General features: G+C 36.7%; 1 protein-coding gene across 4 annotated transcripts in view; it reads right to left on the bottom strand.

The window, feature by feature from the left end:
• LOC131542233 (protocadherin-9) overlaps positions 1-26357 on the bottom strand; it is a 282505-nt gene that overhangs the window by 107501 nt on the left and 148647 nt on the right. The window lies entirely within an intron of this gene.

Raw genomic sequence — 26357 nt, 5'->3', positions numbered from 1 at the left:
TATAAATAAATATAATATTATTTTTCTGTGATGCAAGAGCATTTAAAAATGGCATTAAATTTTACAATAAAATGTACTATTTAAAATGAGTGTGTTCTATTTTTATATATTTTAAAATGTAACTTATTTCTGTGATGGAACAGCATTAAAAATTTACAATAAAACTTACAATTTAAAATAACTTTAATATTATTATTATTATCTTAATAAATTGTGAAATTCAACATATTCATGTGATGCAACACATTTATTTTAAATTTACAATTGAAAATAAGTGCTTTCTATTTGAACAAATTTTAAAATGTAATTTATAAATATAAAATGTGATGCAAAGCTGAATTTTCAGCATCTTTACTCCAGTCTTCAGTGTCACATGATCCTTTAGAAATCTTTCTAATATGCTGATTTGCTGATCAATAAATTTCTTATTTTCATCATGATGTTGAAAATTTGATGAATATAGAGTTGAAAAGAACAGCATTTATTTAAAATATAAATCTTTTATAACATTATAACAGCCTTTACGGTCACTTTTGATTAATTTATTGCATCCTTGCTGAATAATAATAATAATAATAATAATAATCGAATTTTACTGCCCCCAAACTTTTGAACAGTATAATGAGTTGTTGTGATAGAGGTTATATGTTGTATGTTCAGTGCTCTCGATGACGGCCGGTCAGCATAGGCTCTGCCCACAGCGCTGGTAGGCGTTGGCGGAATAGCACTGCTGGGTTGGCACGGCCCGGCCAGAGCGTACCAGTTCACATGCCATGTGCTCACACTGGGCACAGAGGCTCAAAACCGTGTGAAGGTTCCGGCATCACCATCGAAAGGTCTTGACGATGCACTGTACCATCCTGCATCTGCGAGCTTTCCATTGCTTGCATACGCTATAATTTATGCACAATCCAACATGCTTGTACGCAAACAACCTCTCCAATGCAATTACTGGTAAATAATGTAATTTTAACCAAGCACAGTTCTCATTGATTTTCAAAAAAATATTTCTGAATTGCTGATCTCGGTCACTTGCTAATTTTGAGCATACTCCAAGAAATTCTAATGACATTTCGCAAAGTCCAGCACCGAGCTCTCCGCTAACCTTTCTGAGCGGAAGTTGTCTTTTTTTGCACCATCTCTGTCGACTGTCTTAGACAACTCTGCTGTAATTATTGGCAAAAGCAAAGGTCAGCCAATCTCAGCGCTATGCAAATGACCTCATTATATAATTTGGAGCATTTCAGAAAGCAAGTGACATTCAATTAGAGGTAAAAAAAAGAGGCGAACAGTAGCTTCAGCACGACAGCCTGAGCTACGGATCACTTAAGCTGGACAAACCACAGCGGCTCCCTTCTCAGATCAATGACCTTTTCACCTTTTGACCAATCGCATCACAAAGTGATCATGCAAAAAAATATAGATATAATTTTTTTATAGTAATTAATGGGGGAAAAGTTTCAGAATAAGTTTGTTTCAGACAGTCAGTTTACTTTTCATTATTTACTTGTGATTTAAAGTTGTTGAAGTAACGAGATATGCTGTGAAAAGTAATAAAGTAAGTGTAAAAGTAAGTGTGAAATGAACACAATCGTAAACAAATAAAATGTGAGCTGGTGGCATAGCCTGTTTGGAGTGTTAAATTGCACTTTTTAATCACAGAGACATGTCTTTTAAACTGTGTGAGTGTGCACGTACATGCAAGTTCAGTAATATGATCAACTATATCATACCAGTCCTGACTGATGCCTCTACAACTTCTCACACATCAGTTTATTAATAGATATGAAGGATATTATGTGCTCTATAAACCACAGGACCTGTGTAGTATTTTTATTCATATGATAGGCTTGGCTTTTGCCAAAAACCACACACAGCAGTAACTTCTCATATCACGATAAAATATCATCAGAGCAATATTGTGTGTAGATCAGCTTGCAGAGTGAAATACTACACCTCTAATGTCCCAGCGTTATACGCAAACCACCATGAAATGAATGCACAGGTATGTGATCACACTTCTATTATAAACTGTCATAAAGCAGGTGTGGGATTTAATACACACACATTATATGCAGTGATAATGAATTATGGCTGCTTATGTGCTCATAATGTTATAAATATCTACTGATGCATGTGTGTAGCCATGTAAATGTGCACGCTGCATCCAAAAAGCTAATACAAATCAATGGGGAAATGGAACTGAAAGATTTTTTGGTTAGCTGGTAACTTAAATTGTGAAAGTGTAGATTATAAATAGTAAAAAAAAAAAAAAAAACATTATGACTTAAGAAATGTTATGTAGGACATTTTCTTGCTATATGTTATCCAATTGGCATCTTATTGAAACAAATCATAAATCTTAAAAAAAAAAAATATAAATAAATAAAAAAACTGAAATGAATGAATGAATGTGGTTTATATAATTTTGTTACTTATATAAGTTGATCTTATTTTAGGAATATTTTTACTGGAGAAAAAAAAAAAGGTTTATCTATGTATATATTCCTTGTATTAAGCCACCAAATCATAAATATGAGGAATAAAAATCACAATTTTGTTTTTGTGGCAATTTGACAGACTCTGGCTCATCTCGAGGGACACATTGACCTGTGCTGTTTATCACAAATATGCAAAGAAAAACGTCTAAATAATCCTATTTTCAATGGTCCAAAAATATATTTCTAATAAAAAATGATGCAAAATACAGCTTTATGGCCAGTGAGAAATATTTATGCTACATTTTCCCAATTCTCCAAAAGTTAATACAGGACCCCGTGTGCCTGCGCCTCACACCATGTGAAAGTCAATGTGGGCATGAATGTGTGCGTGTTTGTGTGTTTGCCCAGCAGTCACTCACTGTTGTATTAGCATAAGACCAGCTTAAACCTTTGCCACTGCCAATTTACACGCAATCATGGCTTATCATGCTTGTCAGACCATATTAGCGGCGTGTTTTTATATTGTAACGGGCCAAACGCGCTGGCGACGGCACTAGTGCTAAGCAAACATAGCCGCTTTTAGCTGAGATGTTTGCCCTCGTCAAAGTACACAGAATCAGTGTCAGAAGTTTTCTGTCGATCGCGCCACCCGATTCCCTCACTCGGGGCTCAGGAGCGAAGAAAGAAAAGAAAAGAAAGTGGATGCCTCTAAAGCGCTTTTCAGAAAATGGAGACATCTTTGGCTGCGAGTAAATAGGCAATTACGGCATGCATAAACAAATCTGCGAACATGCAGATCTTTAATGAATTACATTTCCTACGTTTCAGGCTTATGTCAGTTTTTCTAAGGAGGAATTTCAGGGCTTGCTTATGAGTGCTTCACATCCAACAGAGTAGCGCTTAATGGATTTGCGTTAAGTCTGGGTTTAACCTAGCCTCCTGCTCGGCAAAAGTCATCGCCGTCTGAGAACTGTTATCGCGGTTTAGCGGCAGATCAGGTCTCTGTGTAGAGATTAGCGCCAGAGTTTGCTGGAACTTTCCAGCGAATGTCACAAAACCTCAGAACATCTTCCGTAATTCTCTCGGAGGCACAACAAATCTGGCTAGAGTTCATTCGCTGCCATATCTGTTCTTAACGTGATGATTTTAAGTCCGCATCGAGAACATTTCACATCTAGGGTCAGCATTCGCTTTCCTCCGTATGAATAAGGAGATTTTTGCAGCCGGATGCCACATGTCTGAGAAATAATAGACTGCTGTTTCTGTCTGGATCTCATGGGACGACTCATTGGCAAGCGCACCTCTCGCTTCCTCCATCTCTCAGTGTTTCTCCCAAGGGGTGGAGACGCTAACAACCCCCTCCATTTCCACCACGAGCAAGCGTGCTGTCGGAAAACGGTGCTCTCTTTCACACCTGAAACCAGCCTTGCAGCAGGTCCTAACCAGGTGCGAAATTTCCAGGCGTAATTTGTCCGTCTACACACTGAAAATGTGCATTAAACAGCCAAGGAGAACGTATCTCATGTATACAGTTCACCTATTGTAAGTGCAAAATAAACCCCTGAGTGGACATTACATGTGAAATATTTAATAAGAATTCGAAGATTATAAAAGAACCTCTTTTTTTTTTTTTTTTTTTGTAATTGAAAGGTTATTCATGGAACCATAAATGGCAATAAACAACTTTCATTAAGAGTTGATATTATCTTACAGCTTCTGCAAAAAAAGTTCACTAGAATGCATGATAAAACAATAACTGAGAAGCTGTTTCAGTTACCCGGATCAATGTACTGATACAACACCATTCACAAAAGAGAATGTTAGGAAATATCTGACTTCCATGACTGAATAATAATGATAATCTTACAATTAATGTAGTTAGAATGCACAGCTGCTTCTGAATAATCATAAGTGGAAAACAATGCTTTTTGCCTGCTAAATGGTATAGATACAATATCTACACTACAGTTGATTTTATTTATTCATTTTTCCTTCATAGATCATTCTAATATGCTGATTTGGTGCTCAAGAAACATTATCAGTGTTGACAGTCATGCTGCTTCATTTTATTTGTGTAAGGTGTGATATTTTCTAGAATTATTTAATAAATAGAAAGATCAAAATAACTGCATTGATTCGAAATTTTGTAACATTTTAAATGACTTTACAGTCTCTTTTGAGTAATTTATTGCATCCTTGCTGAATAAAAGTGTTAATTTCTTCTGACTGACTCCAAACGTTTGAATGGTAATGTGCCAACAGCGGTAACCCCACTAACCTGAGTTAACCAATCAAATCCTGACCCACAGGAAAAAGCTTTTATTGGGCTAAAAAAAAGCATTTATTAGAGAGAAAAAGCTCAAACAGTGATTAATATAGCCGCACAATGATTCACAAGTGTAGGTAGCTACATACATGCAAAATAAAAGGGCAAGCGTGTGACAAGAAAGTGAGGTTCTGGTCTCAGCGTGGATATTTCCATAACAACGCTGGTGTGTATTTCATTTGCAGGCGATTGCTCAGATTGCTCAAGGAAGGAGAGGGAATGTCTACCACCTCACTGCTGCTTCCAACCTCGCACACTCGAGAAAATAATCCAATCCAGCAACGCCTCACCACCTGCTGAAACAAGCACCGAACGCGGCTCTTGTGCTGCAGCTTTTCAGAATCATCGACCTCTACACAACAACATGAGCATTCAAAACAGAAGCACACAAGATGTTCCTACACCTAAGAACGAAATTGACTACAAGACATTTAATTTTGTCAATGGTTCTGCATTCTTCTGCCAATGCAACAGAAAAAATGTGGTTACTGATGATTTGTAAAAGTTGGAAATGGAATTGGAAAACCTGGCTTTCACAGTCATCTCCATCCAGTTTTTGTTTATTCATTAAATAGTTGTGCTAAATTTGTTTATGCTTTCAGCTACAAGTAAACGTCCAGTATCAGCTATATTTACCACATTTGACCATGCTTAAATCCATTACACAGAATCTCTCTCAAATTGAATGCAGAAAATATTGAGCTTGCAGACTGAATTGATGAGAGAGAGAAACTGGGCTCTGTAAAATAAACGCATAGCCAATGTATGATATAACTTTCTTGTGTTGTCCCTAAATCCATGTGATTTTTGGCTAATTGTTATAAGAAATAAAATTAAATAAAATTAATTTAAATAAAATAGTAATTTTGTAGATAGATAGATATTACAACAATCATTAATGGAATCTTTACAGAACCAGAATCATCGTATAACAAAACGCACAAAGTTTCATCTTAGTGAGAAGCTTCATCTAAGTGAAATCTGACAGAATCACATTACAGCAACAAGATCATGTGTTCACAGCTGCATGTGATCTGGACAGACAGTCTCATTAAAACGCAACTGGCTTCAGTTTAACTGTATACGTGAACCACCAAAAGCCAAAGGAATCTTTTTTTTTTTTTTCACAATGCCTCAGATGAGATCTGTCATTTATAGTTGTTTATCTTTTTCCACACACTTGTTAGTGGGTTTTCTGTGGAAAAATAGTCACTTAAAACTCACTGCTAGAATAACTTGGGAGAACTGCCAACAGTGTTTGTGAAATACTAGATATATAGATATATACAGTACACGCGCACGCACACACTTTTTTTTGAAAGCATCATTGTTGCTGAAGCTCTAGTGCGTGAGAGATATATATCCTGCTTTATGGAGGTGTTTTTATAGAGTGAAACAGAGAGCCGATACAGGAGATGTAGAGTCCGTCCGGAGTCATAATAAAAGGCTGTCTGCCCTCTGTTGGTGTGAACGCGCCACTACAGCAGATGAGGACGGACCCTGCACGCTTTGCCTTTTGTAGCCCTCTTTCTTTTCACCGTCCCTTCTTTTTTATCTACTTAAACCGGCTCATTTTCCCTCCCCCTTCTCCATTATGGTGCTTTCTGCCTCTCTCTCCACCTCGTTTCCGTCGCACATCAGAGGAGAAGGTTTCCGTGCAGCGCCGAAGGCCTCGTTCGGCTCGGCTCTCTGTAGTGTGACTCTCAGCGCATGTGTTCTCTGGTAATGATCCCCTCGCTCCTCATTACAGGCAGAACGCTGTGACCTCCCTCCCATCGTACGGGCCTTTCATTGGCCTCAGTGGCTCAAACACCGGCCCAGGCCAATCTGCAGTCGTCCGCAGTCACAGAAAACATCTTTAGTATTTTTGTACATGGATGAGGGGGACCGATACAACCCTTGCAGCTCACGTAACGTCCTTTTGTATGGGGCAGAACAAGCTGGAAACCTCTTTCATCACACAAACACACAGACTGGACAGGTATTCATGACTTGGGAGGGATGAAACACCAGCTTTAAAGAGGGGCTCTTCTTCCAGTGTCCCAAGAACATGCCCTCCAAGCCCCGAAACTGCTCTAACATGCCGGGGAAGAAAAGGTGAATAAAACATGCGCTGCGCTTGCATTGTTTTTCCATTGTTAAATCCTGAGTGTGCTGCTCGGAGGGCCTCTGGACACTTGGACCGCTAGTGTGAATGGATGTGTAGACTCATCCTGATGGAAATAGCAGAAATCTCCCGGTGGATGTGCTTTGTGCTGGGGGTCAGGGCTGCATGCAAGGGTTTTTAAGCATTTCTGAAGCCTTTCGGTCACTTAGTGCAGCAGATTTAAGTAGATTTTAATGAAGACAAGTTATTTAGAGGTACTTTCCAACACAATCTAAATATAAGAGCTCACTCAAGTGAATGATCCTTACAGAAACATGCCATAGTATCCGTAGATTCTCCTAGAATACCATAGTCATTACATTTTAAAATAAAGTAACTTGCTATTAGCCATCATTACATCAACTTATGATGTTCTGTATGTGTTTGAGCATGTAGTTGTGCGGTTGCTTATTGATTCAAAACCCACACATCATTTATTGACATTTTGGTCTCTATATGGAGACCAATCTTTCAATGTTCAGTACAGCTCAAAAGTTTAGAGTCAGTAAGAAATGTATTTATTTGTTTGTTTAATTTTAGAAGAAGTAGTTTTTCAGCATGGATGCATGAAATTGACCAAAAGTGACAGTAGAGACATTTAAATGTTACAAAAGATTTCTGTTTCAAATAAATGCTGTATTTCCTCAGAGAACCTTTCACGTTCAATGTCAATTCAACGCCTAATATCAAAGTTAATTTGATGTCCAATACTGACGCCAGCTGACGTTGATATTTGTTGTTTTTAGGTGGTGTAACCAAAATCCAACTTTAAATCAACGTCAAATTGGTGTCAAATACTGACATCAACCCCATTTTCATTCTCAACCAAAATACAACATCTATCCGGCGTCATGTCTAATGTCAACCTGACGATATATTGATGTCTTGTAGTGACTGGAGTAATGATGCTAAAAATTCAGCTTTGCACAAGATTTGAGGTCTCATTCACGTAAGTAGCTCAAACAGTGCAAGACATGTTACACACCACTAAACCCTAAGAATAGTAAGAGTGATATTAACAGTAATAGACAGGCAAGCATCACTAACAGTTGTAGCGAGTGTGATATTTTGGCAGAAACTATGGTTACCACGATACACAGGGAAGTGATTAGCGTCGTTCCCTCTGGGCTAATTGTACTTTGCCACATTCTTGAACCTGAATTTCTCTACTTTCCTTTGCCAGCAAGCTCTCTTTATCTTTGTTCTGGCTCTACTCTTTCTCCTCTCTGGCGGTGAGCCCAGCTGTGAGCGTCCAGAGCTGAGAGTCAGCGAGTCCTCCACACTGCGGTGTAAAGGGCTGCTCTGAAACCCTCTTCTGATCTGCCTCAAAGCATTAGCTACACGCTAACAGCTCCTCACCCAGGCAGAGAGACTGTGTGCTTCACTGACTGAGAGTGAGAGAGTGTGTGTGTGTGTGTGTGTGTGTGTGTGTGTGTGTGTGTGTGTGTGTGTGTGCGCGTGTGCTCTCAGTATGGAGTGACTGTAACAACCCGATTCTTTCTCTAGCTGCAAAGCCAAGAATACCAAAGAGATTGAAGCTGCTGGAGCGTCATTCCAAAACCTTTTACAAACCATTTGTGTACACAATAAAAGCTGGATGCTGATTGGTTTAATACGTTATCCCAGTTGTATTACAGTAAAACACACTTTAACAGGTATAACACAAACACCTGTTGACCTACAGTTAGGGTTACACTGCACAGGTCACATGAAACAGAAGTAGAAATGGATATTTTCTTTGAGAAAATGTGGGGCGGGACTTGGTTCAAACCATAACTTGTTGATTGGATGGAGGTGGATCAGAATATGAGCTTGCAGTTGATTTTAATAAAGAAGGGGAGTTTAAGCGTATTGCATAAATAAATGAGCAAAGGCTGCATATGTCACCAGACCTACCTGGTCTCATGGCATTTACGTACCTGGGTGCACTTTTTAGCGTGACATGAAATACGTACCAATAAGTACATATCACTTTCACACAAATTTACAGAGTTGCGATTAATAAAGCGTAATTTTCGCACAATTACTCGAAGAATATCATGCTATGACTTCAAAACAATATTAATATGCTGGGAGATTTGAAAACTGATGCTTTTGAACGTTAGCATCGCACATATCCAGCTTCATATATACAGGTTTTCATAGATAATAAGTTTGTTCGGTAGCTCACGGAGTACGGAGATGGACTTAGGAGACGAGAAGCACCGGTTCGAATCCCTTGTAACTACGGTTCGACAAAGCAGTTAAAATCTGCTTAAAAGGAAGTTCAAATGGCACAGTTACATCAGCTAATACGTTTTTATATCAGTTTTGCATTTGTTAACACTATCGGGTAGGTTTAGGGCTGGATTTGGTGTAGGGCATATTTCCAACACGATAGAGCATTAACCTTTAGCGACAGTCCCCGGATATTTGAATTCTGAACCGCCGCAATAGGTATCTGAAGCAACGTAATAAAAAAACAGCAATACGTACCAATATCTACGTAATAAAAACGTGCCAGGGTTCACATATTGAACCTGTGTTTTAGCGCCACTCAGTGGACATTTCTGTTTGAACCTGCGGCGAAACGTGCAGCAAGGTGCGTAAAACGGTGTCGCACAAAAAGTGCGCAGAGGTACATATTTTTATGAGACCAGGTTGCACCAGACAGAACACTTTCATTTCACTAGAAGATCAAGTTAAAACATTTTGATTAAAAATTACAAGGTCAACCAAAAAAAATATGTTAAAATAAATGGACGAATCCTTTACAATAAGAACAAAAAGATGCATTTAGCAGAGATTCCATTTAATGCAGACTTCAACCTTAGTTAACATATCAGGACTGGATCTTCTAAGTTGTAAGTTAATGAATGTGTGTAATGAACTGTATTTCCTTAATAATGTTTAATGTATTAAGTGTTTTGATAAAGCACTCGAGGCCAGGCTGTATTATGAATACAGACCCAGTTAAAAAGATTGCAGCCACTTCACTTATTATCAATGCCCTTCAGCTCTGCATATCTTCAACATGTAGCACAGCCTCTCATAGCTTACTGCTTAAATACACTTGCATATAGTACTGTATGTTGCAACCCTGGTGCATTCATATTAATACTTACAGTTATATATATATATATATATATATATATATATATATATATATATATATATATATATATATATATATATATATATATATATTTTTTTTTTTTTTATTATTATATATATATATATATATATATATATATATATATATATATATATATATATATATATATATATATATATATTTGTGGAAACCATGAATTTGGAATTCTTTGATGAAAACTTAGTTCCAAAGAAAAACATTTATAATTTATGTATTTATTTGAAAAAAATAACAAAATAACAAAATAAATAATAATAATAATAATAATAATAATAATAATAATTATATATATACTTTTATTTATTTTTTAACATTATAAATGTGACCCTGGACCACAAAAGCAGTCATAAGGGTATTTTTTAAAATGAGATTTCATATAAATAAGCTGAATAAATAAGTTTTCCATTGATGCATGGTTTGTTAGGATAGGACAAAATTTGGTCGAGACAACTATTTGAAAATCTGAAACCTGAGGATGAAAAAAATAAATAAATCAATCTAAACATGAAGCAAAAAAATCACCTTTAAAGTTGTAAAAATGAAGTTTTTAGCAATGCATATTACTAGTCAAAAATGAAGTTTTGGTATATTTATGGTAGGAAATTTACAAAATATCTTCATGGAACATGATCTTTACTTAATATCCTAATGATTTTTGGCATAAAAGAAAAATCGATCATTTTGACCCATACAATGCATTGTTGGCTATTGCTACAAATATACTTATGACTGGTTTTGTTGTCCAGGGTCACAATTGTCGTTACTTTTGATTAACTGAACGTGTCCTTGCTGAATAAAAGTATTTCCTTTAAAAAAATAAAATAAAAAAAATAAAAATACTTACTGACCCCAAACTTTTGAATAGTAGTGTATATAACCTAAAACTTCAATAAAACCATCAAAACAGACCCACCTTTCCAAAAGGCAGCATGACCTCCTAACCACATTAGTCTGGCATAAGACGCTGTTGTCAGCAGCCTAGCGGCTCTATATGCAGTGTAGATCAATGTGAGAACAGCCACGTGTGAACACCACATCATGTCATTTCTATTCCTCAAAAGGTTTTCACTGCAAACCACCGCGTGTACCATGTTAACGCAGTTTCTCACGGCGGGTAAAGACAGCCCTTATTGATTGTGAGAACACTTCATACGGCGATAAGTCCATGCAGCGCCATTCGAGAGGTAAAACTCTAGCCCTGCAGAAATAACGCTTATTTGCTCAATGAGAACGTGTTTTAGAGATGAGATGTAAATCGATGCAGTGCCACTTGACTCATTTCTCTCAGCAAGCCGAAAGGCCACACAATGGTTTGGCTCTTTTGTTCTATCTCTCCTTCTCTCTCATTCACCGCTATGGTTCCTGTAAGTGCCTCTTTACCTTAAGCTATTATCACCTGTGAATTTACTCATAATGCTTCTGCGTGCACTCTGTTGAAATATATCAAGCGTAGGACTGTAGCTACGCTGAAGATGGCCGCGGTGCTCTGTACTGCTGACGGACTGATTTGTTCCTCTTAAGCATCCTCTTACTTCTGCATTCCCTCCTTCTGCTTTAGCACCACCATCTGTCTTGTTTCCCTCGGAGAGAGTGAAAAGGTTTAGAGATCTGGAAGAGGAAAACGTATTCTTCTGTACCCTCCAATCTGCAACACCGAGGTGCATTAGCATAACACGGTGTCAACAGCAGCACATCACGACACAAAAAATCACATTGTTTCCATTATAGTCAATAAAGCTGCAAGCGGCCGATGTGCCACACTTTCTGTTTCGAGTGCTACAGCAGACACTTTTTTTTTTTTTTTTGCATGTCTTTTTTTGCAAGACTTTATTTTTTATCAATTTAAACAAATAAATTTATGAATTTGATGTGAAATATTTTTTTTTTTTATTGTAATATTTGCTAATGATTTTGGAGATGCTAGAGATGCACACTTCAGATCAACACCACCCCCAATTGCGTCTACATTTTTTTTTTTTTTTACATATATGTGCCATTTTTGACTTTGGAAATGCTAGAAATGACACATTTCAGATTAAACTTTTTCACCCAATGTGTCTAAAATAAAATAATTTTATTTTTATAAATACATCTAAAAATTGTACTTTAAATATTTTCAGGTAAAGCGTGTAATTTTTAATTTTATAAATTGCTAATGAGTTTGGAGATGCTAGTGGCACAGAAATTATACACTTCAGATTAAAATAATACATTTTTTTTCACCCCTTGTTCCTATAGCTTTAATAAATATATGAATTTGACATATTGAATATTTTTGGATCTGAAAATTTGAAATAACTTTTTTCTATTTGAATATATTTTAAAATGTATTGCGTTGTAACATTTAAAAAAAAAAAAAATAATAATAATAATAATAAATATTATTCTCATTTATTTATTTTTTTTTGTCACTTTTGATAAATTTAATGTATCCTTGCTTAATTAAAAAATAAAAAATAAATAAAATTCATTTAAAAATGTATTATTATCAAACATCATGCAAGATATGATTTTGCTCCTTACAGTAGGAACTGGACAACTATATGGACAAAAACAAGATCTCCCTCAAACAGCAGGACAATACCCTCAAAAAACAACTTTCCCCAGCCTCTGACTTATTAAAGGTAAATAAACTGTGGGTGCAGGTGTGCTGAGAAATCAACCTATCATGGAAAAATAACCCCATCAAAGGACAACAACAAACATCCATCCTATTCCACACCTCAGCCATGAAAAGGCCAGAGTCTTCGAAAAAGGTCTGTGCTTCTGTCTATTACCTCTTATTTATTTATTTTATTTTTTTCTCCGAGCAGAGACCCGGGGCATGAGGCAATTTCATAACGGCCTGAAATATTGCAAAGGCCTCTTTACTGAGGTTAAACGCCGTACAATGGGCACTCTCGTGTTACACAAACAGCGCTCGACACGCTGAGGTTCCCTCTCTCTCTCTCTCACTCTGAGGAGACTGAAGTGCAGTATCCGCTGCAAAAGAGATGCAGATCGGATGTGTCAGGAGTTCCTTGAATGACATGCCATCATCTGAAAGCAGCCGTGACACAGGGTGAAGCACCCAACGATGCTTTGCTCTTAAGCGCCCTACAAAGAGAGGTGGTCAGAGAACAAACGCATCAGAATGATCGAGATCTGCTCTGACATGTTCTGAACTTTCACACAGGATGCCCTCGAAGTCTGAGCAGAGGGGCTTCAGGGTTCTGTCTCTGCTCCACACGGCCACATAACATTCTGGACTGCAAGGACTTTGACTCTCCAGACTTATCTTGAATGCAGAGGACTTGTTAATTTCAGAAGAACAGCAGAGCTAGAGAGAATGCTGTGGGTCTGTGGAGCTGTACAGCAACCTGAGATCTGAAAGCATTTTCTTGTTCATTGTCTCGATTCATATAAAAAAAAATAATAATAATAAATAATAGATAGCTTGATAGATAGATAAACTGTGTTAGAGTTGTCAACTAATTTATTTGATTTAATCAGTTAATTTAATTTAAATTAATTAAATTAATTCATTTTTCTTTTTAAGGCAAGAAGACTAGTGTAATTAACAGGCCTTTGTGTAATTATTAGGTTTGGTAATTTATGTGAACAATTTATCATACAAAAATAATTGTGTATTTCTCAAACTACATAACTACAGTGAAGGGAATTCAAACATGGACCATCAATAAAAAAAAAAAAAAAAGCTTTACTCACTCTTTATCGACTTGCTATCTCCCACATTTTTATGTCTTGTGGGTGATTTTCACTTGTTGATATTTTATGATGATTCAACCTACTTTATCAATAAATGGGTAACAAATGTCACGTGTGTGTGTGTGTGTGTGTATGCGTGTGTGTTTTCATGCACTCCCTTCAGTTAAATCCACTCCAAAGGTTCTGTTCACTTTTATCAGTTGCACAGAATATAAGAGTAAGAGTGATTAATTAAAGTGTTAACGTCATCTAAATAAATAAATAATGCTACTAAAAATATTTAATTAATAGCATACCGTTTCAAAAGTTGAAATCCAAGAGCCAAACCAACCAGCTCCATTTGATTCAAAACAAAAATTATTTGCAAAGTCTGCATTTTAAGAATAAATGAATTATAGAAATAACTAAACTTAACTTAGGTATTGGGTTGGGTTAAGAGATTTAGAATATGGTCATGTCGAATAAGGCTTTATAAGTACTAATAACAGCCAACATGCTAGTAATATGCATGCTAATAAGCAACAAGTTAATGAAGTTACACACAAATTAAATAAAGAAAATTCTAACAAAATATTTCATTCACATGAAATATTCGACTTGAACAATTACATGAATTGGAATATGTAGCAATAAACTATTGTTGTCAAGTAGATTTATTTTAATAAGTTTAAATCCCACTCGTGTGTGGTTGCTTCTATACAAGCATAAATCACTATCAATCTGAAAATGTTTAAATATTATAGCTAAATCAATGTCAGTATTGAAAAATGTCAGTATTTATTTCCAGAAGCAAGTGTTGCACTGTAAGGGCTGAACAGGGCCCACGTTCAACTGTGGATCGGCCCCTCAGTTAGGCCCGTCATGAGAACATGCCCTGACCTGCCCGACTCCACCCCTCCAAAACAGCAGCACCTGAAAAGGCCAGGCAGATGGCTGTCTAATGGAAACGGATTGAATTTGCGAAGAGGTTGAGAGAGCTAGAGCGAGAGCGAGATGAACAGGAAGGAAAAGAGAGGCAACATGAGGAAAATGGATCCTGACACCGGGGACGACACTTCCACCAAATGTCACTGCACTCGCTCCGGCCAGCATCCCGAATCAGGACCACACATTAGACCCAGACGGCCCGAGATTACGAGAGAGAGAAAAAAAGAGAGAGCGACAAAAACACGTGTCGCACAAGAGAAGGCGAGGACAGACAGAGAGGCGCCCGTCTCCCCTAGCGATGAGGGGATAATGTAGTGTTCAGTGAGTGTTGCCAGGTGCTAAACCTATTTGCTTACAGAAAAGCAGGATCGCGTCTCTCACCCTAATTCGCTGGCTTATACACAGGGCCGATGGCGACGCGGGGAACCCGAGCAGCCGTGGCAACCTGACGAGCCCGAGATTGAAAGAAAGCTCAATTATATTGCTATTGGCAGTCGAACATTTGCAACCCGTCACATGGAGCGTTGTATAGGATTAGCATTGACAAACTGCTGCTTTTCCTGGCCGTCTACCCAGTTTCCTCCTCGCTTCCAGCATCAGATAGAGCGGGGAGGGGGCCGTACGCACATCTGCCAGCCTATTAGGGAGGTAAAACGGAACGAGTCATTTGTATGGATGGATCGTGTTCGCGCAGCTCCCTGCAAATCGGCACATGTGAACATGTTAGCGCGCCCGCGGACATCTCTGCGCACGTATAATAAGTGTAATCTGCATCCCACTATCTTTCCACAGGCAAGCGTACCTTTCCAGAACTATAATCACAGGGATTGAACATAATCCCATTTGGATAGACAGTCACAGCAAACGTTAGTTACTCGCTCAAGTCCCATTTATATGGCCTTATGGGTGGGCGGCGCAACAGAGATCTTTCAGTGCGAGTAATTTCACAATACATCACAGTAACTATATAGATCTTTTATATACATTTATACATACTTATTACACTATTTATTACAGAAATATTATACTTATATTATACATAAATAAATAATATTACAGAACACAAGCAGATTACAAGTCCCACTTATGCACAAATATATATTTATTTTCTATAAAAAAACAAACAAAAAAGAAAACTGTATAGCGAAATTCATATGACAGCATGCATTCTGTTAAAACTAATTAGCACCTGTGAACCTTCCCAATCTTTACTCACAAATTGCATTTAAGAGCTGATCCCTGAATGGAGTGCCATCAATTATTCTTATTCAGAACCGAATTAATTATTCAGAATTCAAATATTCCATCACAACAGCATCTCCACCCGTCATATGGGCGGCATGAGTGCTTTACAGGAGCAGGTGGAAAAAAATAACATCACTTGACTTATGCATGCAGTGGAGTTCATGTGCAGACGGCCGTCTCTGGGAGCCGTGATGATGAAGTGGAAATTTGTCACAGGGCTGCCCAAGCGACCGCGTGCCGTGAAGAGACCCCGTGTGCAGGAGACGGTACATGCATATGTATGCGCGGGCCGTACAGCAACGATGCATTCACGCAAAACAAGCCAATCCGCTGAGATGCGGCGAGAGGAACTGCACTTCGCTTTGGAAGTCAGGAGAAGCAGTGGACTTCATGCTCGGATGACTATTATGTGGACTGATAACTGGGAAACACTATAAGAACATGTGCAATATATGCAGTGTAGTTTATTCTCCCAACACTGTAAGATGCAGTGATGTTGGTGTGTCAGACTACATCAATGTTATTATGGCTACTTTTACAGACCCACACACAGATAATTTGACAGTCTGTTTGTGTTTAAATTCACTTCTGGCTCATATGTGGAATTTTTCCCCCTATATATGTTTTTTTGGTTACTGATTTTGAAGGAAAATCAACAATATTCAGTGAAATGAATATAGTGCTAGGATTTAATCAAATATTATCAAGAATTTAAGGTAGTTGAAGTACAGAATTATAAATGTGAATAATGTATATTGTTTAGTTCTTTATCCTGTGAAGCATTTTTACAATTTATTTAAAATGTAATAAAAATTGAACTAATAAAACTAATATACACACAATAAATCATTCAAAATAAATATTCAAATATAGCAATTCATTATAATTCAATAAGCTACTATTTATTTATTTATTTGAAATCCCACTCATGTGTGGTTTCCACACAAGCATGTATCAGCAAAGGATTCATAGTCATTTTTAATACTGGTGTCAGTTAAATTCACCTCTAGCTCAAATATATGATCCTTCCCCACATTTCCGATACTGATTTAGAAGAATAATAAAGAATAATGCATTTAAATATACGTTGCTGGGATCCAATAAAATAAGCTGAAGTATTTAATGAACAACTCCACAAAGAGCTTGGTGAGTAAATAAATAATTCAATATTCATGTTCTGCATGCACTCCATATGCAATTCAAACGCGTGAATTCCCACGTAACAATGAGAGGACACACAAGTAACTTGATTTTATATAATAAATATTAAATACTCATTGCATTTAGACCCACATTTGAAAGCAGCCCAAATCTCCGCTTACACATATGCAACAAGATTCAATCTTTGGTGTCTGTAAAAACATGTGAAGCAGTTGATGGTGTAAATGCGGCCGATGACTCAGCAGACGTCATTACTAACGTACCGCCGCCGTCTCCAAGGACAACCAGCGCCTATCTTCAAGGACAAGGTAAATACCCACTCACTTTACTATTATCTCTGAAACGGCGCGTGAGTGTTATTACCCCGACCTGAGCCAAATGACACAGTCTGACCGGTCATCCGCTGATTGCTGGGGAAGTAAGCAGACTTCCCGCGGTGACAGATTGTGTCCTCCTTGACACGAATGAGCTCCTGAACCTCTAATAAATAACAGGCCGATTACAGGTCATCAACGGCTCCTCACCTCTAGCGTCAGGCAATCACAAACAAACGTTCAAAAATGGATCCGTTTTGCGGCATAAGAAATACAATTGATTCCCGCCTTAATAATTAATTTTATGGTCAATGATCTTAGCAACCGTAATTTCTGTTGGACCTAATCATCTGGAAAATAAAAATTGCCCAGACCGTTTTCCTCCATTTGTTTGGTTGCCAAGCAGCCAGCAAATTTCCCTCAAAGCCGCAGTGTGTGACACGATCCCACCGCCTGCGTGTTGCCATGTGTCTGTGATGCGACGAAGAGACTCAGCATATTGCTCTATGCATTGCAATTATACTCATTTTCAAACACTGGAGGGCAAGAAAACAAACAGGAAATAGCTGATGTAGGACCAGCATCATTCTGTTGTCTCTGAAGCACGCAAACACTTTCTCAGTCAGCGCTTCCTACGCAATACTACTTTTTTCCCAACGTATTATGATGTATACTACATTATAATACAAGTTACTACTACAAAATGTAATTAACCTGTATTTAGACTGTTTTAAGTTTCACTAAGCTTGGAAATGTGAATTTTTTAAGACCAGTTTTGACTCTGTGCTTCAGTGAGTCAAATCCGAATTGATTCAGTGAGCTCTTAATGTTCAGTTCAGTTTGGTTTGCTAATTAGGTTGAATGGTTCTTTTAAAATGACCTGTTGTATACTATTTATGTCATTACATTGACTGTGGTCAAATTATTTTGTTTTTGTTATTCTACTGCTGATGTGCACAACTGTTTTCAACATTGAGCAAATCAGCATATTGAATGATTTCTGAAGTATCATTTGACACTGAAGACTGGAGTAATGATGCTGAAAATTCACATCACATGAATAAATTATATGTTTAAATAAATTAAAATAGAAAAGAGTTATTTTAAATTATAATATTTCAAAATTGTACTGATTTTACTGTATTTACTGGTCAAATAAACACAGACTAGGTGAACATTCTTTTAAAAGCATTTTTAAAAACTTACCCATTCTAAACCAATTCTAATAGTAGTTTAAGCACAGATGCATGTTCAAAAGCTGTTCATACAGTTTATTGCATGTTGCTGTCAAAATGCAATAAACTGTATAGGCAGAAGTGCACATGCAGCATTCACTCTACCGTTGAAACATTTGATTCCAGCATCAACACACAAATACCTCTAATGGACTCCTTCCCAAAATTAGAGGCTGTCAAGCATTTAATGGCCACCATTTTTCTTGCATCAGTGACTTTGAAAGCCAATCATGACTGTAAGAGGAAAAAAATAAATAAAATAGCTCGAAGCAGGAATGGACATTTATGTGCAAAAATCTCTAAATACTAATTGCAAGGCCCAAATGGACTCGACTGAAGTAATTGTACCCCCTGTATTCAGCTGCTGGGTTTTCTAACATGTGATTAGATAAGTTTCAAAAACTTTAAAAAATAAATAAATGTTGCGAGGTCAGAAGACTTACGCTGGGTGCTATTTTTAAAGATTAAAAATATATTTGCAATGCATATAAACTTTGTTTATTTATTTGATTTATACTGTATTTTACTTTTTGCCTTAAATATTTTAAAACTAATTAGTAGCTTGGTTTAAATGATCCTCTGCAAAGCCATCTAAGCCATTGCAGGGAAAATATTTATATTGAAAATAATAAAAAGAGCAAAAAAAATAGATTTTTATACACAAACATTTATTTAGCTACAGATGTAATCTAGCTTTTCATATACTGTAATTATTGTCACTTTCGCTATTTGAGTCAGCTAAGGATTGTGGGTCGGTGGAGAGACTTTAAAAAAAAAAAGAATAAAAAAAACTAAGGATCATTAAAAGTTCTGAACAACCATAAACCAGGAGTTTTTAAAGGGGTCACATACTTTTTTCTTCTTCTTCTTTTTTTGTTCTCCCTGCAGTCCACTTATAATGTTTGCAAAGTTTTGTTTGTTTGCTTTTGCGCCAAAAAGCCATAATTTAGTTTTCCATGGCTGTTCCTCTCTGACCCTTTGAATCAAATGGGCTGTTTTCATGCTGTGCCTTTAAAATCCCAATGTAAATTGCCTCTTCGCATGTAAAACAAGCAAAAAACTTTTCTGAACTCTGCTGTTGGATCCAAGTTGCTGTTCCTCCATTATTAAAAAATAATAATGAAAATAATGTTCAAAGCCTGGACAGAGTGAAAAAAAAAAAAGATTACGTTTAAGGTTTCTGATCTCCGAAAACACATAACATACATGAGAACAAGCCGCTTACTCTCGGTTGGTTATTTGGACAATTGTTTTTATACAGATTTTTATTTAGAAACATCAAAGAAAATCTGATTCCTCCTTTATCTCAGTTTGGCTTCGTACTGATTGCACTGAATGCAGTGGATCCTGCCAAAACATCATGTAACATAACGATAATGTTTCGATTCTGCCAAATCAAATCAGTTGAATATGCAATTACAAGCAATCTGAAATTTGTGCAATGAAACAGTTTTAATATGGAGGCATGATGGATTAATTCGTTCTCTGATTCCATAGTGTTTCCCGTTTCATGATCTCATATACAAAAACATTTTATATATAATTTATAAATTATAGTTGGATGCTGCATGCCTCTGTCTTTGATAATTGTCCCTAATTAAAATCATTAAAATCAAGATCATTATGGCTCCAATTTTTAGAGACCTTATTAAATGGCAACAGAGGTAACCATAGAACACGAACCTAAAACAATTACAACATCATGATAAGAAATCACAGAAATGATCTGAAAATCACATGTCATGTCATGTGGTTCATCCTGCTCCCTTTGCAAACATCTTAGCGTCTAATGCTGCAGCGTATTGGTATATAAAATTCTGCCTGAGGCCTTGCAGCCGAGCCAAAACAACTTAATGGATTAATTGGGGAACCAACAGAGTTAATTAGGCCTTGGGGGTTATGATTCCACCCTACGTCAACCCTTGCTTCAGTCTCAACAGCCCTGCTGAGCAACCGCCACAATTAGCAGAGATGTTGTGTCAGTGTCCAAGAATTAGCAGGAGGAGGAGAGATGTTGGCCACGGAAAGACGAGGAGAACGAGGTTGAGAGAAGGGGAAGCACGTCGCGTTCTGAGTAGGGTTGAGTGCCATTCCAATTTGGGAAGTCATTTCGAATTTAAAAGGCATTTTATATTCTATAATTACTTTCAATTTGAAGGATCCTATGGAAGCTTATTTACAACATGAAATTAAATAAATAAATAATAGAATTGCAACTTTTTTTTGCTTACAATTTTGAGGTAATATCTTACAATTAAGACTTTTTTTTCCTCAGAATTTTGAGTCCATATCTCCCAGTTATAAGTTACAAACTTGTAATTTTGAGCTTTCACAAATATTTGTTACCACCATGATAAAAAGGTAATTGCAATATTTTCTCACAAATTGGACTTTTTGCTTGCAATTTATAATTTGTATTTATGACGTAAATATATAAATATAGTATATATTAATATATTAAAATATATTATTTTATTTTAACAAGCTCCCATAGGATACAAAATTGTCTTTTGGATTTTAATGTATGGTAGGACAAATTCATGTAACTGATGCAAGTATTGTTTACATATTTTTATATTTAATACAAACCCCCACACTATTATTATTATTATTTATAGTAGTAGTAGTATTGTCTTTATTTTTTATTAACTATTGCAACATTTTAAAAACAATACTTGCATTTTTAAAGTAAATTATTAGTATTTTATTATTTTACTTGTTATAAATTCACTTACAAATTGGAAGGGAAACAATTTTGCAATTCAGAATTTTTCTCAACTGAGAGCAGATCATTACCTGATAAGCAGGAAGGAGCGTTCGGAGAACACCTCCTCTTTCCATGCAGAAAAAAAGGAAAGCTTTGATCTTAGCAGATGTTTGCATCTCGCTCAAACGATGACTTAGCACTTTCCGTGAATCTTTTTTGGAGGAAGTGTTCGTGTTTCTAGCCACCTACGCAGACGCTGTGTTGAATTCCAATGCTGGAAATGCTAGCGGAGTCTTTTTCTGGCTGTGTTTATATGTACGTGCATGTTTTGTGAAGATTGCTAGCGTCTCCTCGCTTGGCGTCTGCTGTTTACTGTCCCCAGACCCCCCCACACACCCCCAGTTAACGGATGCCCCCGCAACCGTCTACACGCGCCTGGCAGGGGCCAAATTGATTGGTGTGCTCTCTCCCTTCAAAAGGACCTGAACTCAATTTGCTTGCAATGGCTTCAATTTCCTGGCCAACCCAAATCTGCCCTCTTTTTTCTGAGGCTTTTTATTTTTTTGCCTACTCTTCCTGGAGGACCGTCATTTCATTTCATTACTTTATGCGAATCCACCTGCCCTCTCTGCCTACTATTTATCCTGTGACAGAGATCAGCGTGTGTGAGTACATGTGTGTCTGTGTGCATATGTGTGTCCTGAGAGCACAGAAATCTGTTTGCCTTCAAGCCCAGATGTCACCTGGTCTTTCTACTGAACCAGTGCAAGAAAAAAAAGAAAGAAATGCATACATGTTTATGCAAAGACCTGCCATCATGGTTTCATAGTATGTGCGTTACAGTAAAATCCAAAAGTATCTCAATAGGAATTATTTGCATTTCAGCCTGCATATAAATTTGAAATACTGAAGTGATTGACTTTAATTAAAAATAACTAAAGATACATGACTACTGAAAATTAGTGGAAAATGGTGTAAAAATAAAAAAAGATGACACCCTCATCTAACCACCTCTAATCAGTTAATTGTATACTATTAAGTCTCAATGATTGGTTTTAGTACTACACAGATGATTAATGTTTTAGCAGACAAAAGAGACTGTATGCATCAAACCAAAACCACCTCAAAAAAGAAATCTGAATGCAGGATACTAAAGGATACGACTGAGCACTTGTAATTAGCAAACGGGCAGAAGTGATAGAAACGCCACATTGCTGCTGGTCAGGTCAATTTAGATTGCTTCTTATCATCATACTTGAATATCAGCATCAGCTCTAAATCATCCATCCTCCCTACTACGTCAACACAAGACAACCAAGTATGTATGATTGATAATACCTAATAATATATGACTGAACTAGTATGTTCATAAGTAGTCCAAAAATGGTTTGAAGTGGACGGACTAATTACGATTTAGACAACTCACCCACTTGGTTAAATATGCATAAATAAATATTCATTTGTGCATTTATTCATACATACATAAATAAATGTATACATTTTACTGCATTATTTAAAATGTATTGCATTATTTTAAAAATGTATTTATTTATTTTTTTGGTCTCTGCTACTTTCAAAACACAAAGAGGTAGGTATACTAGCAGTACATTGTTTTTTTTCCGCTTGATTTGCACTTCGCAACGACACAAGCTTGTTTCTGCAAAGATGTTCAGCATGTTTTCTGCAAAAACGTCTGACGTGTTTACATTTTACGTAGCGTGAGGACATGTAAAAGCTACGCTAAATCCGATCTGACCATTCAGACTGAAACGGATTTCCAGAAATGCGATTTGAATCGGATTCCAAACCACATACGAATGTAGCTCGAAACGGATTTGCACAGATCGGATTTCATGTAGTTCGTTGCCCTTCAGATTATTTAAATATGATCGGATTTCAATCGGATTTGCACAAAATTCGGATTTGGGCTGACAGTCTGAACGAGGCTATAGAGTAACATGCATATGTTTACTTATCTATTTACATTAGTGCTGTCAAACGATTGATCACGGTTAATCACATCCATAATAAAAGTTTTTGTTTACATAATATATGTGTGAATATTTTCAAAATATATACTGTATGTGTGTGTATTTATATAAGCATCAAAATATACACAGTAACGTTACACACACCTATTATATAAACAAAAACTTTTATTTTGAACATGATTGATCGCGATTAATCATTTGACAGCAGTAATTTATTTATTTTGTAATTTATTTTGTTTGATTGGATAATTAAATATGCATAAATAATTATTCATTCATTTATTCATAAATAAATAAATTGTATTGCATTATTTCAAAAATAATAACTGCAATAAATGCGTGTTTACATATTTCACTATTTATTTATTTAGATGGTTGAATAAACATACAGTAAATAAATAGTCATTCACAAATAAATAAATAATATAAAGAAATAACTAAGTATTTGTTAGCTATGTATTTCTAATTGTATGTACTGTACTTGTCGCTTATTGATTTTCCATAAGTCTTAAAACTAATTATTACTATGTATATAGTAATATGGTTAATAAGCTCAAAGTACAGACTCTCTCTCTCTCTCTCTCTCTCTCTCACACACACACACACACACACACACAAACAAACTATTTTGAGTATGTTTGTTTCCGTTTTTACCTGGCCTTTCTGTTGTTTAATAACTCTCAGTTTCTAAAAAGAACATTAACACACGTTATAAAAGGGACATTTTGACATTTTTTCCTTCTCATTTTTATCCCTGTCAGAAAGCGTGTGATTTTCAGGGTGCAGTGGCTTATTGTGTTAAAAAGTCTAGACTGTACATTTTCAGATTTTTGTTTTCTACTTGCGCTGCTGTAAATAGCACGGCATTAATGAAATGGCCGAACTCGGAGCGCGCTGAAATTTTTCATTACATGACAGCAGCCATTTGTCATTCTGAGATTTGTAATTAATGCAGTTTATCTACATTAACTCTTCTGATCCTTCACGCTCCTGTCTGCCGTGAAGCATATTTTCTGAGCTGAATATTGAAAATAAATGGCACTGGAAATGCATGAAAACAAACAGCTGAAATGTGCGCTTCAATCAGCATGATGGTCTGGGTCACAACCTCACAAAGAAGCCCTGACGATCAGCCAAATGTCTGCCAAACGCGTGAACAAATTTATTTAAACGTTGACACGATGTCAAGCGGTCAGACCTTTGAGTGCGTTCTCAGCCTCAAGTCTTTCTCTGCATCTCCAAGTTGTTTAAATCCACTGATTTCCCTGTCATAGCTGATTATCAATAAAATAGTGTGTGAAAACCAAATCAAAGTCGGGTAAGTTCTCAGACACCTCAGCAGAGGCAGGCCCCTCTGTCTCAGTGTCTGTGTTCGTCCGACTGTGAAGTAATTGCCCGTCCAGACCTGATGAGCAGCAGAGACGGTGTCTGCAGTGGCCCGAGGAAGTCATTCCATGGCTGGGCATGAGATTGGAAAAGCCAGCCCCTGGTTCGCTCGAGCTCCTGGGAAATTAAGTCAGCATGTATTGAGGTATTGAAATGAAGTATTGAACACGCCTCCCCTGACTCAGTCACTGGTCCAAACAGATCGAGGTAGAGACAGCCAATTCCCTTTATGAAAGGAACAAGAATTAAGGCCGTCCCATGAGACCTCTGGGCCATCTATAATCTCACAATACATCTGTACAGTCAAGTAACTCCTCACTGTGAATATACCAGATACATTCTGGATGTCTTCCTTTTCAGACACACCCAGTTCAAGTCTATGAGAAAATGCCGAAAGCTCATAAAATGACTGAAAGTTAAACTAAAAAGTCAATTTAAAATATTAATAAATACAATACTTTTGTATATCCTCATAAAATAAAATAAAATGTTTAAAATTCATAAAACTTCCAGCAGTCATATAAAACGGACCTAAAATCTAACCGTGAAAATGATCAGCGTAGGCATCAGGAGGATTTGGATTCAGACAAAGTAATCAAAGCAAGTGTGAAAACAGCTGTAAAAGTGGGTTTATTTTTTGTTTTTTCAGGACCCTAATGATTCTATGGTGGACAAATATTGAATTCCCACACATCAGTTGAGGTTTTCTACAGTGCTTTTGTAGTGCTCAATCCCACACATAAAGGAAGTATTTGATATAATTCTGCTGGTTTTCCGTTGCTGAACCCACACAGCCCACCAGTTAATAACATGATACATAAACTCCTGTCTGCTCTAGTTCTACTCATAGCAGAGGAACGTCAGGCCGCTTTCATGCTTTATCCAATTCTAGAACATGATTGTTTCCAGCCCACATTTGCAGTTCAGCCAGAGTATGCTTGATTGACAGTTTTAGGGATGTGGTTGAGTGACAAGCAGTGGATTTATTAACCCAAAAGTGACCTTAAAGCCTCCAGGGAGGGTTTGCACAGAATACAGCATTCCGAGTATAAAAGAGAAGGTGAAAGAAAGAAAGAGACTCAAGCAACACTCCTTTCAACCGAATTCCAAAAGTGAATTTCCCATAAAGGACTCTATTGTTGCATCTTTCCTGAGCATTCAAAGGGCCACTCGGCAGTTTCCAGCTCACCTCTGTGTGTAAAATGTCCATTCTGCACCTGACATCCTGCCATAAGAGAGGTAATAGGCATCTGTGCTCACAGCAGGACAGCGAGGGACTTCCTCTCTGACAGGAAGCTGATGATATACCTGTCCTGCTGAAAAGCCATCTTCCTTCCCCTGCCAATCACCATATTACATTTAGTATCTGACAAAAAAAAAAAAAAAAGCCACACTTCCACCATCAGTGAAAGTTCTCTATTTACAGTATATTATACAATATTATAATATAAGATAATTATAAGATATCATAATGTGTTATGACATGATTGATAATGATAATAATTAATATATTTTTATATTTTACAAATGTATTATTAGTAGTAATAGTAGTAGTGGTAGTAGTAAATTATATTCTTTGTAGTACTATTAGTATAATAAAATTGTCGTATTTTAATGTTATATTAACAATACCAACA

Source organism: Onychostoma macrolepis, chromosome 06, assembly GCF_012432095.1.
Source record: "Onychostoma macrolepis isolate SWU-2019 chromosome 06, ASM1243209v1, whole genome shotgun sequence".
NCBI lineage: Eukaryota > Metazoa > Chordata > Actinopteri > Cypriniformes > Cyprinidae > Onychostoma > Onychostoma macrolepis.
The sequence above is the reverse complement of the archived record's forward strand: the minus strand, read 5'-3'. Positions and strand labels throughout refer to the sequence as shown.